Source organism: Gossypium arboreum, chromosome 1 (genome assembly GCF_025698485.1).
Source record: "Gossypium arboreum isolate Shixiya-1 chromosome 1, ASM2569848v2, whole genome shotgun sequence".
In the NCBI taxonomy this organism is placed as follows: Eukaryota; Viridiplantae; Streptophyta; class Magnoliopsida; order Malvales; family Malvaceae; genus Gossypium; species Gossypium arboreum.
Genome location: NC_069070.1, coordinates 84,241,127 through 84,257,470, shown reverse-complemented (window position 1 = coordinate 84,257,470; position 16,344 = coordinate 84,241,127).

Sequence of the window (16,344 nt, the reverse complement as noted above, 5' to 3'; positions counted from 1 at the left end):
CACTAACGTTATAAAAAAATGACAAAATAGTCACTGACTAACAGTTTCTGTTAGTGTTTTAACAGAACCGCTGATGTGGCAAGTTAACTAGCTGATATGGCCAGTTAACTTGCCACGTTGAATGAAAAAATTGAAAAAAAAAAAACACTAAAAAAAACCCTTTAACAGAAAAGTCTTATTTGCCTAATTTTGTTCTTCTTTTACGTTTGCAGTTGAATAGCAGCATCAATTACCAAATCCTCTAAAATGCTGTCAATTAACTCAGTGAAAACTTCCTCCATATCGAGTCAGTTATCCATCCATATTCCAGATTTGTGCAAATCATTTTCAACAAGTTGCTGTAATGTCTGCTGGGGCAGCTCCAAAAGGAGTTGCCAATCAACATGTCTCAACACTTCATGAACCAGATTTTTTGATAACATAGCCCATTGAAGTCGTGGATAGAGAAGCGAAATCCATAGGGAGCATCCAAAATAACATTGATATATCTCCAAAATGACTTCACTGATATAGCCAAAAAATAGCCTACGTTCGGTATAGGACTTCTCAAGCCATACTTCAACATTATTGAACAAGGATGCATCAGGCATTTGGTCTAACAAAAGCCATCTCCTAGAGAGCTCACCCCAATTGAAACCAGAAACTTGAAGAACTGCTCTTATGCTTTCAGACGATGATCCTTGCTTATCCTTGGAAGTACCTGCAGTACTCTTCAGATCCAACTGGGATTCCAATAGCGAAGTTGCATTATGTTCTTCGATATGTATATAAAATGGTTCGACCGGTGGTTCAGCTGCACAAGATTCGGATGTTAATTCACCATAAAAAAGAAAATAGATGCCCTATATATAATAAGCAATTTCTACCAAAGGAATTCATTCACTTGCTAGAGATATAGTGCTAGGAGAGTTAACGCTCTCTTCGACAAAGAACTGTTCAAGAACTGATACAGGACTTGGCAGTCTGCCTTCGACTGTATAATCGTCGGCTCGATAACAGTGCTGTTAAATTGGTGGATGAAAAGAGTAAGATTTGGGGTAAGTCACAGTTTATGAAAGGGGAAATTGAAATTGATTTCCACCATGAAAACCCAAAGATTTATGAAAAGGGAAATTGAAGTCTAATAGGATTTAAAGAGGAGGGAGCATGTTTTTCATCTGTTTTATCTCCAAGCATCTCTATTTTTTCTCTTCTTCTTCTTCTTTTTCTCTTATTATTTTACTATATAAACCTTAAATTGTTGCTGATATGGCTGTTTAAATTGATACTAACCGGTTAGCTGGACGCCGTCATCTGTCACGTCATTTTACCGTTATGTCTGTAACGGAAAACGGCAAAAATGATTGTTTTGTCACTTTTTAAAAGTTGAGTGATTGAAATAAAACCTAGGTGACTGTTTTGTTAACTACCCCAAAGTTGAGTGACTGTTGGTGTAATTTACCCAAGTTAAATTTACCTTCTTTTTTTTTTTTTAAAATCTAAACGTGTTATCTATTATGTTTGGAAGATAGTTTATCAATCCAGTTAAAATGGTTTTACCGCACTAGAGGAATTTATCTTACTTAATTTTTAAATTATATTTTATATTTTAAAATGACATAATTTTAATATAATATAACTAATTATTTTATCATTGTATAATAAATTAATAAAAGTATTATTATTATTATTATTAATACAATCCATCAAAAATAAGTAATCACATAAATAATAAATAATACAAAATATTATTTTATTTTATTTTATTAATTTATAATATTAATATAACTATTAGGACTCGTCTAATGAATTCATCATAAATTAATGAAATTTAATATCTGTTAGGTTAATATATTTTCATGTATTAAAAAATCCAATTAGAATACTTTTAAAATTAATCCAAATATAGTGTTATTATTTGCAAAAACAATACTTAGCATTGCGATATAAAATTACTATTTAAAATTTATTTAATAAATTCATAAAAAAATCTCGTAAAAATTATTTTAATATTATTAAGAATCATTTTTCATTCTTACCTCACTATTACAATTACATTTAAATCCAAACATATATTCTATTATTCATATTAATCTCACTATTACAATATTAATAACACAATTTATCATTATCCTATTTTTAACCTTACCGAACTTAATCTCAACAACTTTGGAAGTCTTGAGCCCGTAACTACTGTTCATCGGACAACTGCAGTTTACACACAAGCATGTTTTGGTTTGTTTTTATTATATTTTTATTCATAGTATCAAATCTATCCATTAAACGAAAATATAAATATTTATAAGCAAGTAATTAAAATAGCCAACAAAATCACAGTTGGAGTAACAATCTAATTTAGATTGTTGTAAGTTGATATGGTTCAAATTTTACTAATCCATTATTCTCCTCAAATATTATTATTATTATTATAGCTATGATTATTTATTTACGCTTATTCTTAGTAGATGGTAATAGAGCAGGACGATGATGAATATTGTTAAATTTATTACCGCTTCTTAATTGATACATACTGCTCTACCACCTATTCCGTTCTACTATAGATGTATAATTTTAAAATCACTATCATATTCATAAATATTGAATACTTCTATCTTTGCTCCACCTTAATTTAATTTTTACTACTTATTTTTAATATTTTTAATCTTTTAAAGTAAATAAAATTTAAACATAATTCTTGAAAAACATTTAAATATAAAATATATGGATTTTTTCTATGTTATTACATTTATACTCTTTTAATAATTTATATATATGAGGATAAAATAATAATTTCATATAACAGAGTGACTCAAGACGAAATAGATAATTACTATAACCACTCTATATCTACAATCCAAAAAAAAAAACCATCCTCCCACATCCTGTAACACCCCTAACTCGTGACCGACGCCGGTGTCGGACACGAGGGGTTAACGAGACAAATCCTCTTAAAGTACCGACCAATTTGGCATTTCTGGACAGGCTGGAAAACTGCGTCACCGTCGCCTTAAAAATCATATCTCGAGTTCCAAAACTCGGAAACTGGTTTCGTAAATTTTCCCTGAATTTAGACTCATATATCCATCCATGGATTTATTTTTAGAATTTTTGGTTGGGCCAATTGGTACAGTTTATTAGTTAAAGTCACCCATGTTACAGGGATCGACTGCTCTGACCTCCGCGCGTTACAACTTGAATATCTTTCTGTACAGGGCTTTAATACTAGTGCCGTTTGTTTCTAATGAAACTAGACTCAAAATGGAATCTGTACATATAAGGCATGACTCCTAATTCTTTCTGGATAATTTATGGTAAATTTTCAAAGTCACGACAGGGGACCCAGAAATCGTTCTGGCCCTGTCTCACGAGAACTTTAATATCTCCCAGTATACTGCTCATATGGTCGTTTCGTTTCGTCCATATAAAATAGATTCATCAAGGATCAGTTCCATAATTTACTCACTATTTAATTCTACTTATACTATTTTTAGTGATTTTCAATCTCATCTCACTGCTGCTGTCCGCAACAGTTACTGCAGTAGACTATGCCAATTTCATGAATTTTTCCTTGGCCTTAATCATCCATCATACATGACACAAATTATGGCCACCTTAACAAAATTTGAGTTTCTAAGACTCGTGGCTATAGGTTCTAGCATCCCACTCGACGACCACATAGGCCATTTTCACATGGCTTAAAGTTTACAACCCACAATTCGACAAAATATAATAGCCTATACATGCCAAATGTTCTTCAACAACAAAAAACAATACCACAAGATTTCAGCCGGTGTGATGACTTCAACGACGGTCCCGATCACGCAAGCAATACGAATCCGAGAGACCTAAAATGGGTGACAAGAAAAACACCGAGTGAGTTTACAACTCAGTAAGTCATAAGCATTCATCAATCCATCGATACATCACTACAACATGTACAGCAAACGAGGCTAGGTACTCATCCATATCGAATCTATACCATAATACCTCGGACCTTTCGGTCCAATCTGCATCAAGTCATACATCCACATTTCATATTCTACACAACAAGATAATCAAGCATTTTACACATTAACTCATTTTCCAGCACAACCATACAATTTCAATCATCACATAGATTTAAGGCTTACCAATTTAACCCCAAGCATGGACGTATTCTCTATTCATCATGAGCTCGAGGTACTTACCCGATCCGCTGTCCGGGATTAACTCGATAATGTCGCACACTCAGTGCCAATTGTAATACAAGAGCATATAGTGAATCCGCACACTTAGTGCTATATATTTTCAGCTCGCACACTTAGTGCTATATAATTTTCAGCTCGCACACTTAGTGCTATACAATTTTAAACCCGCACACTTAGTGCCAATCTTGTCACCGTGTCCATTTATACCCGCACACTTAGTGCCGAGACCAATACCTTATGCATTTTGCTGCCTTTATACATTCAACAATGGCATCATTCCATACACATACATTTCCATTTACACATCAATTCATTTAAACACAATTGTGTATATATTATGGTCATTTACATCAACACCAAATATATGCTTAATGACTTACCTTATATTGGATGAAACGATTTCCAATCGACTACTCGATTATCTTTCCTTTGCCTTTGCTTGATTCTCCACCTCTAGCTTCTTGAGCTAAATTTAACAAATAAATTGGTTTTATCATTTGAGCATCGGAAGAGGAATTCAAGATGCCTAGCCAATATATAAATATCTACTCATTAGGCATCAAAGTCGCATATGTACAAAATCATGAATCGAACTCAACACCTTAGTTAGTATTCCTCTTAGCGAATTTTCTAAGCCAAGAATAGGCATCAATATGCTTGCCTCTAACCGAATGCATGCACACCAATTTCCCTCATGTGGCGAATATGCATGTCCATGTTGAGGCCGATTATGCACTTAATACCACACAAAAACAGCATGCATTTTACTAACTAACGATTACATATTGTAGCTCAATACACATCTCTCATGTACTACATAACCGAAAACATCATCCCAAGCAAATATATACCTTGAAATAGTATATATGTCATACCAATTCATCATGTGCAAACACATATTCAAAGCTCAAATCTTACCTACCATGCAACATGCATGAATCATACTTGTGGATATACCATGACCGAATACATCACAACACCATCATTTTGGTCATGATTAAGCAAAGAACTTAATGTCTCACTCAAAAATACTAAAAAGAAAGTCCAAGAGCCATCAATCCCCATCACGTACACCATTAACAAGCTTCATATTTAACATGCAATGGCATTAACACAAAATCCACCTTGGCCAAATACCATTTCCATGGCATAACAAGGATTTGAACCATGGCTAACATGCACATCAAGTTAGCAACCAAAACAAGCATGAATCTCATGACACAACCTCAAACATACCTTAATCTTGATGCAAGTATAGCCAAATCCCTTCTAGTTCTCTTCTAAACCAAGCATGAAGCAAAAATCCTCCTTTTTCCTTAGTATTTTCGGCCAAAGAAGAGAAAATGGATGAACAAAATTTTCTTTTCTCTTCCACAATGCACGGCAAGGGGGGTTTCACTCACACACACACATTTTTTCTTTCTTTCTTTATTACCCATACTCATTTGTTTATTGTTTCTCCCTAGTGCACCAACAAAACATGTTTCATGACATGTTTAGCCCATGATTCCTTGTCATGGCCGGCCACTTCATGTTAGGGGAAATTTGACATGCAAATCCTTATTTTTGCATGCATTATAAACTAGTCATCCCACATTTCCCCATCATACTTTCAATGTTTACTACTAGGCCCTTTCTAGTGAAATTCACATTTATAACTCTAAATCGAAACATCAAAATGTCACACATGAATTAACACATATCATAGGCATCAAAATAAATTATAAATTATTTTTATGCCTCGCTTTTGTGGTCCCGAAACCACATCCCGACTAGGGTCAATTTTGGGATGTCACAACTCTCCCCACTTAAGAAATTTTCGCCCCGAAAATCTTACCGGTAAATAGGCTCGGGTATCGCTCTCTCATAGAGTCCTCAAGTTCCCAAGTGGCTTCTTCAATTCCGTGTTTATGCCACAACACCTTCACCAACGGGATTTTCTTATTGCGTAACTCTTTTACTTCACGCATCATAATGCGAACCGGTTCCTCTTCATAGCTCAAATTAGGTGAATCTCAATCTCGGATGGAGCAATTACGTGCGATGGATCGACCTATATCGTCAAGCATCGAGACATGAAAACGCTGTGAATCCTTTCGAGCTCAGGGGGCAAAATTAATCGATATGCGACTGGCCCAACTCGTTCGGATACTTCATATGGCCCGATAAACCTCGGACTCAATTTGCCCTTACGACCAAATCTAAGCACCTTCTTCCAAGGTGAAACTTTGAGAAAGACCTTGTCTCCAACCTGATATTCAATATCTTTTCTTTTCAAATCCGCATACGACTTTTGGCGATCCGAAGCAGCTTTCAAACTTTCACGAATTACTCGAACTTTTTGCTCGGCATCCTTAACCAAATCAACCCCGAAGAATTTACCTTCACTAAGTTCAGTCCAGAATAATGGGGTACGGCATTTACGACCGTATAAAGCCTCGTAAGGCGCCATCTTAATGCTTGATTGAAAGCTATTGTTGTAGGCGAATTCAATCAAAGGTAAATACCGTTCCCATGAACCACTAAACTCAAGGATGCAACATCTCAACATATCCTCGAGTATTTGAATTATCCGTTCGGATTGACCATCGGTTTGGGGATGAAAAGCGGTGCTAAAATGCAGCTTGGTACCCAAAGCATCTTGCAATTTCTTCCAAAATCGCGACGTGAATCTTGGGTCTCTATCCGACACGATAGAAATAGGCACCCGTGTAATCTCACAACCGAGAAACGTACAATTCCGCTAATTTGTCCATTGAAAAATCCGACGACGGGATAAAGTGAGCCGACTTAGTTAGTCTATCGACAACGACCCAAATCGCATCCTTCTTACTCATCGACAATGGCGGTCCGGATACAAAGTCCATTGTGACTCGATCCCATTTCCATTCGGGTATCATGATCGGTCAAGTAATCCCGATGGCACTTGATGTTCCGCTTTCACTTGTTGACATATCGACACCTTGAAACAAATTCGAAATGTCTCGTTTCATACCGGGCCACCAAAATTGGCGTTTGTGTCATTGTACATTTTAGTACTACCCGGGTGGATTGACATTCGACTACAATGGGCTTCATTTAGAATCATCGAAATAAGTTCAATTCTTTGGAACACATGACGACTTCTAAACCTTAAACAATCGTCATCATCAATTTGAAACTCGATTCCTTGCTCGTAACACACTCATTCGCTTTTGCAAGCAACTCCTCATCAACTTTTCGAGCTTCCGAATTTGATGAGCCAACAATGGTTTGGCCTTCAATTCGCTACTAACACATTGTCGGGTAGAATAGACAAGTGTACATTCATCGTCGTAAAGCAAACAGTGATTTCGACTTAAGGCATCCGCAACCACATTGGCCTTTCCGGTGATAATCAATAACGAGTTCATAATCTTTTAACAACTCGAGCCATCGTCTTTGTCGCAGATTTAAGTCTCTTTGAGTCATCAAATATTTGAGACTTTTGTGATCCGAATACATGGCACTTCTCACCAAATAAGTAATGTCGCCATATCTTTAAGGCGAATACGATGGCGACCAATTCGAGATCATGGGTCGGATAATTTTTCTCATGTGGCTTTAATTGTCTCGACGATAGGCCACAACTCGCCTTCTTGCATCAATACGCAACCCAACCCAAGTAGGGATGCGTCACTATAAATGACAAACTCTTTGCCCGATTCGGGTTGCACTAGAATTGGGGCTTCATCAAATAAGCTTTCAGTTGATCGAAACTTTTCGACATTTCTCCGTCCATTCAACTTAACATCCTTTTGGAGAAGCCGTCATTGGCGTGGCTATCGTCGAGAAACCTTTACAAATCGTCGGTAATAACCGCAAGCCCCAAAAAGCTCCTAACTTCGGTAACATTCCTTGGTGGTTTCCAATCGACTATGGCGAAATTTTGTTCGGGTCCACCCGACACCGATGCGGACACCACGTGCCCCAAAAAGCTAACCTCTTTCAACTAAAATTCACATTTATGAACTTTGCGATAATCGCTTATCTCGTAAGATTTGCAACACTAGCCTCGGTGTTCAAGATGCTCGGTTTCATCTCTCGAATAGACCAAAATGTCATCGATAAATACAACTACGAACCGATCCAAGTATGGCCTGAAAATTCTATTCATTAAATCCATAAACACCGTAGGGCATTAGTGAGCCCAAACGGCATCACCAAGAATTCGTAGTGACCATACCTCGCTCTAAAAGCGGTTTTGGGTATGTCCGATTCTCGGACCTCAACCGATAGTACCCGACCTCAAATCTATCTTTGAAAACACCGAGGCTCCCTTTAATTGATCAAACAAATCGTCAATTCGTGGCAATGGATATTTATTCTTTATCGTCACTTTATTGAGTTGACGATAGTCGATGCACAACCTCATGGTTCCGTCCTTCTTCTTCACAAACAATACAAAAGCGCCCATGGAGAAAAACTCGGTCGAGCGAAACCTCTATCCGTCAATTCTTGCAATTGAACCTTCAATTCCTTTAATTCGTTAATGCCATACGACACGGGCTATTGAAATCGGCGTAGTACCGTACAACTTCGATGTCGAATTCCACTTCTCGAACCGGTGGCAATCCGGTAACTCCTCGGAAAAACATCAATACTCACAAACCACTGGTACCGATTCGAGTTTCCTTTCCGTCTCTTTACTTCCAAACACATACGCAAGGTATGTTTCACACCCTTTTTCACATACCTCCGAAGCGGTCATAGAAGATATTATCATTGGCGCCTTTTAAATCAAGAGACTCGACTCGGACTACCTCATTATTTGCACTCCTCAAATCAATGGTTTTCCTTTGCAGTCCACCATCTTGCATCATGTACGGCCACCAATCCATACCAAGAATAACATCGAATTCATTAAATGGTAGAAGCATCGATCGGCCGGAAAGCGTGATTCTCAATTATTAGGGGCATCTCTTGCACACTTTATCAACGAGTACGATCGACCCAAAGGGTTTGACACTCGAATTATGAACTCGAGAGACTCAACAGTAGAGTCTTCTTGGATGCTAAGGTTTCACATACATATGAATGAGTAGAGCCGGGTCAATCAATGCAATCACACTAGTATCAAAGAGAGTAAAAGTACCAGTGATAACGTCAGGAGGATGCCTCCTCTCGTGCGCGGATGGCATATGCTCTAGCAGAGTACGGGTCTCGGATCGGACACCAGATTAGAGGCTCCTCTCGATTACCACCCTACCTCCAGAGATTCTGGGGCCTACCTCCACCGTCGTTCCACTAGGTCTTGCACCTTGCGCCTTATTCCTCTCATCTAGCTCCGTGCAATCTCTAATGAAGTGGTCCTTGAACCGCATCCATAACAGCCCTATTAATGACTTACCCGACATTCACCTAGGTGTCGTCTTCCACATTGGGGGCATTCAGGTCTCTCTTGACGATTATTGCCCACACTAGCTACTCAAGTAGCTCGAGTCCGTCAATGGTCGGGCTCTAATGGAAATTCCCGCGATCGTCCTCGACTTCATGGTGTCCTCCCCGAACCTCTTTACAGCCGAGAACGGAGCTTTACTCGTCGATCTTTTACGGTAATCTCTTGCTTCAAATTCAGCCTTCTTCTTCTCCTTCCCAAGTTCTTCCGCCTTGCGTGCTCGTTCGACTAGTGTCACGAACTCCTTTATCTCCAAAATTCCCACTAGTAACTTTAACTCTTCATTCAATCCTTCTTCAAATCTTTTGCACATCGCAACCTCATCAGCCACACACTCCCGAGCATACCGACTAAGTCTTACGAACTCATGTTCAGATTCGAGATCTGATCATACGGCCTTGCTTGAGTTCCAAGAACTCCTTACGCTTCGATCAATGAACCGTTGACTAATATATTTCTTCCGAAATTCGTTTGAAAGAAATCCCAAGTAACTTGTTCCTTTGGGACTATGGAAATCAAGGTCCTCCACCAATAGTAGGTGAGTCTCGAACAAAGATATAGCACACTTAAGACATTCATCGGTGTGCATGACAATTCATCAAACACTCTAATGGTGTTATCAAGCCGAACTCGGCCCTTTCGGCATCGTCGGTAACTATGGCCTTAAACTCCTCGCCCCACGCTTCCTAATCAAGTCCACGGTGGTTTACTCAGCCTCACAGGATCAAGAATCGATGGCATTACGGGCTCTTGGGTGGAGTATTTAAATTCGGAATGGTTGGACAGCCGGTCGGTTCGGGCATATTGCGCGACCCACTCATTCATCATGGTGAAGAAGGCTTGTTTCGCCCTTCATTTTGATTATTCGCGGATGACTGAGGCTCAACAGGCGGTGTCCCTTGTGCGGAGCAGCCGCTACACCTTCAACGTCATCCGCCAAGGGTCTCTATCCCGGGTTCCATTGCTATTTAAAACAAAAATTTCAACCGTCAAGTCATCACATTATTCAAGACTAACAATTTGGCATGTATAGCTAGACTCACACGCGCTATGGTAGTCCTAGAACCGACTAAACCATAGCTCTGATACCAATAAAATTGTAACACCCCTAACTCGTGACCGACGCCGTGTCGGACACGAGGGTTAACGAGACAAATCCTCTTAAAGTACCGACCAATTTGGCATTTCTGGACAGGCTGGAAAACTGCGTCACCGTCGCCTTAAAAATCATATCTTGAGTTCCAAAACTCGGAAACTGGTTTCGTAAATTTTCCTGAATTTAGACTCATATATCCATCCATGGATTTATTTTTAGAATTTTGGTTGGGCCAATTGGTACAGTTTATTAGTTAAAGTCACCCATGTTACAGGGATCGACTGCTCTGACCTCCGCGCGTTACAACTTGAATATCTTTCTGTACAGGGCTTTAATACTAGTGCCGTTTGTTTCTAATGAAACTAGACTCAAAATGGAATCTGTACATATAAGGCATGACTCCTAATTCTTTCTGGATAATTTATGGTAAATTTTCAAAGTCACGACAGGGGACCCAGAAATCGTTCTGGCCCTGTCTCACGAGAACTTTAATATCTCCCAGTATACTGCTCATATGGTCGTTTCGTTTCGTCCATATAAAAATAGATTCATCAAGGATCAGTTCCATAATTTACTCACTATTTAATTCTACTTATACTATTTTTAGTGATTTTTCAATCTCATCTCACTGCTGCTGTCCGCAACAGTTACTGCAGTAGACTATGCCAATTTCATGAATTTTTCCTTGGCCTTAATCATCCATCATACATGACACAAATTATGGCCACCTTAACAAAATTTGAGTTTCTAAGACTCGTGGCTATAGGTTCTAGCATCCCACTCGACGACCACATAGGCCATTTTCACATGGCTTAAAGTTTACAACCCACAATTCGACAAAATATAATAGCCTATACATGCCAAATGTTCTTCAACAACAAAAAACAATACCACAAGATTTCAGCCGGTGTGATGACTTCAACGACGGTCCCGATCACGCAAGCAATACGAATCCGAGAGACCTAAAATGGGTGACAAGAAAAAACACCGAGTGAGTTTACAACTCAGTAAGTCATAAGCATTCATCAATCCATCGATACAGATCACTACAACATGTACAGCAAACGAGGCTAGGTACTCATCCATATCGAATCTATACCATAATACCTCGGACCTTTCGGTCCAATCTCGTACCAAGTCATACATCCACATTTCATATTCTACACAACAAGATAATCGAAGCATTTTTACACATTAACTCATTTTCCAGCACAACCATACAATTTCAATCATCACATAGATTTAAGGCTTACCAATTTAACCCCAAGCATGGACGTATTCTCTATTCATCATGAGCTCGAGGTACTTACCCGATCCGCTGTCCGGATTAACTCGATAATGTCGCACACTCAGTGCCAATTGTAATACAAGAGCATATAGTGAATCCGCACACTTAGTGCTATATATTTTCAGCTCGCACACTTAGTGCTATATAATTTTCAGCTCGCACACTTAGTGCTATACAATTTTAAACCCGCACACTTAGTGCCAATCTTGTCACCGTGTCCATTTATACCCGCACACTTAGTGCCGAGACCAATACCTTATGCATTTTGCTGCCTTTATACATTCAACAATGGCATCATTCCATACACATACATTTCCATTTACACATCAATTCATTTAAACACAATTGTGTATATATTATGGTCATTTACATCAACACCAAATATATGCTTAATGACTTACCTTATATTGGATGAAACGATTTCCAATCGACTACTCGATTATCTTTCCTTTGCCTTTGCTTGATTCTCCACCTCTAGCTTCTTGAGCTAAATTTAACAAATAAATTGGTTTTATCATTTGAGCATCGGAAGAGGAATTCAAGATGCCTAGCCAATATATAAATATCTACTCATTAGGCATCAAAGTCGCATATGTACAAAATCATGAATCGAACTCAACACCTTAGTTAGTATTCCTCTTAGCAATTTTCTAAGCCAAGAATAGGCATCAATATGCTTGCCTCTAACCGAATGCATGCACACCAATTTCCCCTCATGTGGCCGAATATGCATGTCCATGTTGAGGCCGATTATGCACTTAATACCACACAAAACAGCATGCATTTTACTAACTAACGATTACATATTGTAGCTCAATACACATCTCTCATGTACTACATAACCGAAAACATCATCCCAAGCAAATATATACCTTGAAATAGTATATATGTCATACCAATTCATCATGTGCAAACACATATTCAAAGCTCAAATCTTACCTACCATGCAACATGCATGAATCATACTTGTGGATATACCATGACCGAATACATCACAACACCATCATTTTGGTCATGATTAAGCAAAGAACTTAATGTCTCACTCAAAATACTAAAAAGAAAGTCCAAGAGCCATCAATCCCCATCACGTACACCATTAACAAGCTTCATATTTAACATGCAATGGCATTAACACAAAATCCACCTTGGCCAAATACCATTTCCATGGCATAACAAGGATTTGAACCATGGCTAACATGCACATCAAGTTAGCAACCAAAACAAGCATGAATCTCATGACACAACCTCAAACATACCTTAATCTTGATGCAAGTATAGCCAAATCCCCTTCTAGTTCTCTTCTAAACCAAGCATGAAGCAAAAATCCTCCCTTTTTCCTTAGTATTTTCGGCCAAAGAAGAGAAAAATGGATGAACAAAATTTTTCTTTTCTCTTCCACAATGCACGGCAAGGGGGGGTTTCACTCACACACACACATTTTTCTTTCTTTCTTTATTACCCATACTCATTTGTTTATTGTTTCTCCCTAGTGCACCAACAAAACATGTTTCATGACATGTTTAGCCCATGATTCCTTGTCATGGCGGCCACTTCATGTTAGGGGAAATTTGACATGCAAATCCTTATTTTTGCATGCATTATAAACTAGTCATCCCACATTTCCCATCATACTTTCAATGTTTACTACTAGGCCCTTTCTAGTGAAATTCACATTTATAACTCTAAATCGAAACATCAAAAATGTCACACATGAATTAACACATATCATAGGCATCAAAATAAATTATAAATTATTTTTATGCCTCAGTTTTGTGGTCCCGAAACCACATCCCGACTAGGGTCAATTTTGGGATGTCACACATCCACTTTTCAAAAGAAAAAATCCGCTCCATTTGAAGCGGATCGATTCAAAATCTATTGGACGGTTCGAATTTTACTATCTCTAACTGTCAATAACAAAAAAAAAAAAACTTCACATATGATATTAAAATGTAAACATATTTATATTTTTTATTTTTAAAATATAATAAGACATGGCTAACATTCTTATAATTTTTTGATTTACTATCGGTAGACAGAATAATAATTTAAAATTAATTAATTAATTAATTAACCAAAACACAAACAAGTTCTTGAAAAAATAAAATAAACAAATCAACATAAAAAAACAATAAGGGGATGTTTGGTTCAATGTAATGACTATGCCATTACAAATTTATTACAAGTCTATTGTGCAGGCTCACATAAACGGTTGTTTGGTTCAGTGAAATACCTGTATTTCAGGGTTATTCAAGGAAATTGGCTGATTTCTATTCCCTCCCCTCTCCACCTACTACTAATTCAGTGCTTCAAGAATCCTATTTTACCTACACCAAATTCTCACCTCAAAAACACTCAACGATCATCCCTTCTCTTTCATCTAGCTTCCTTCAGGTAAACATTTCTCCCTTCCGCTGTTCCTTTTATTTTCCTCTCTGCCATATTTTTTTACCCTCAAAATTTTTCTGCCTCCTTTTGTTACTGTTTCCTTCACCATAAAATTAGGTTGCCTGTCTGATATTAGTTTTATCATTGATAAACAATAAGTTGAAGCAGGCAACTGTTGTGGCCATGGGGTTAGTCATGGTATTGATTGAAAAAGGCAACGTTATTCACGCTTATGAGACTATGCATGCAAAATAACCATTTAGCCTAAACTGTGATGGGTGGATGATAGTTCATTTTTTCTTTTTGTTGGCAATATAGGTGAAAAAAGAATTAACGCATTAAACTTCGGTAGCCTGTTGCTTGCGTATAATATAATTTTCTTTTTGTGAAATGTTCTTTTTATATCTCACTTGTTGAAACATTTTACTTGATACAGGCAATAATATCTATCGCCATTGAAGATGGTAACCATCTTCAGGAGGCCTGGGAGCATATATTGACATGCCTGTCCAGAATTGAGCATTTGCAACTGTTGGGAGAAGGTGCCCCAACTGATGCATCTTTTTTATCTGTGTCAAACACTGAAACAGATGACAAGATGTTAAAATCTACTGGTCTTCAATCTTTGAAGAACAAAGGAACCCTCCAGAATCTAGTTGTAATGGCAGTTGTCCGAGGAGGTTCTTATGATAGCGCCTCTGTTGGAGTCAATAATTCTGGACTTGTATCTCCTGAGCAGATTAATCACTTCATTGCAAATTTGAATTTATTGGAGCAGATTGGTAGTTTTGAGTTGAATCATGTGTTTGCGCATAGTCCAAGGTTAAACAGTGAAGCAATAGCGGCATTTGTGAAAGCCCTTTGCAAGGTTTCTATATCAGAGTTGTAGTCTCCAACAAATGCCCGTGTTTTTAGCCTCACAAAACTAGTTGAAATTGCGTACGACTCTTACCTTTTTCTTTTAGAAAATTTCCTATAATATTAGCTCCATTAAGACCATGTGTTTACCCTTACAGATAGGTTACCCTAGATTTCTCTTACACATATATCTCCCTTATTCTACAATGTTCTATCGCAGGCATTACAATATGAACCGCATCAGATTAATTTGGAGTCGCATGTGGAATGTTCTCTCTGATTTCTTTCTTTTGGTTGGATTGTCTGAGAATTTATCTGTAGCAATTTTTGTAATGGATTCATTGCAGCAACTTGCTATGAAATTCTTAGAACGTGACTTGGTATGAAATTCTTAGAACGTGAGGAGATCGCAAATTCATGATAATAGCAACAAATTGAAGAAAATTCATGATTTCTTTAGTCCAATGTCCTTTTACATGTAAGTTTCCTTGTAAGGTATTTGCCTGCAATGGGCAATGGTCAATGGTCAATTGCTTTATATGTTCTTTTCCTTGACAGGAAGTGTTGAAATTCGAGTGGTTCTTCCTTCTCTTTTTTCTGGTGTTTTAGGTGGAAAAACAACAGCACAAAGATTTGATGGCTCCTAAAAGTAACTTAGCCAATGATTTATATAATCTTTATGCTGCATTGAGGATATATTTAGCTTTACGTTAGATATATTCTGAGAATTCTACTAATTTAGTAATGAAAATTTGACATATATAAAAATGAAGTTGTACGAGAGTTTGTGATTATTCATTTATTATCGAAATGAGGTTTAAATTAGTTTTGAATATGTTATGTTAATTGACTCCAAAGGTTGAGCTTATTGAACGATTGACAGCTCTCTTGACATGATATGTTGTAAATGTGGCATTTTGTAAGTAGTATTACTGTTATACTTTTCATTCTGTAGGTTTTGGGTTGAAGTGGGATGGGATTGTGAAAGGCTTCAAACTTATTAAATGTTTCTTATATAAATAAAAATTAAATGTATTAAAATTTTAAATATAAATAAGATACATACATTAAATTTATATTATTTGTTTTACCTTTACATGAGATCCTTATATTATACATGTCTAATAACATA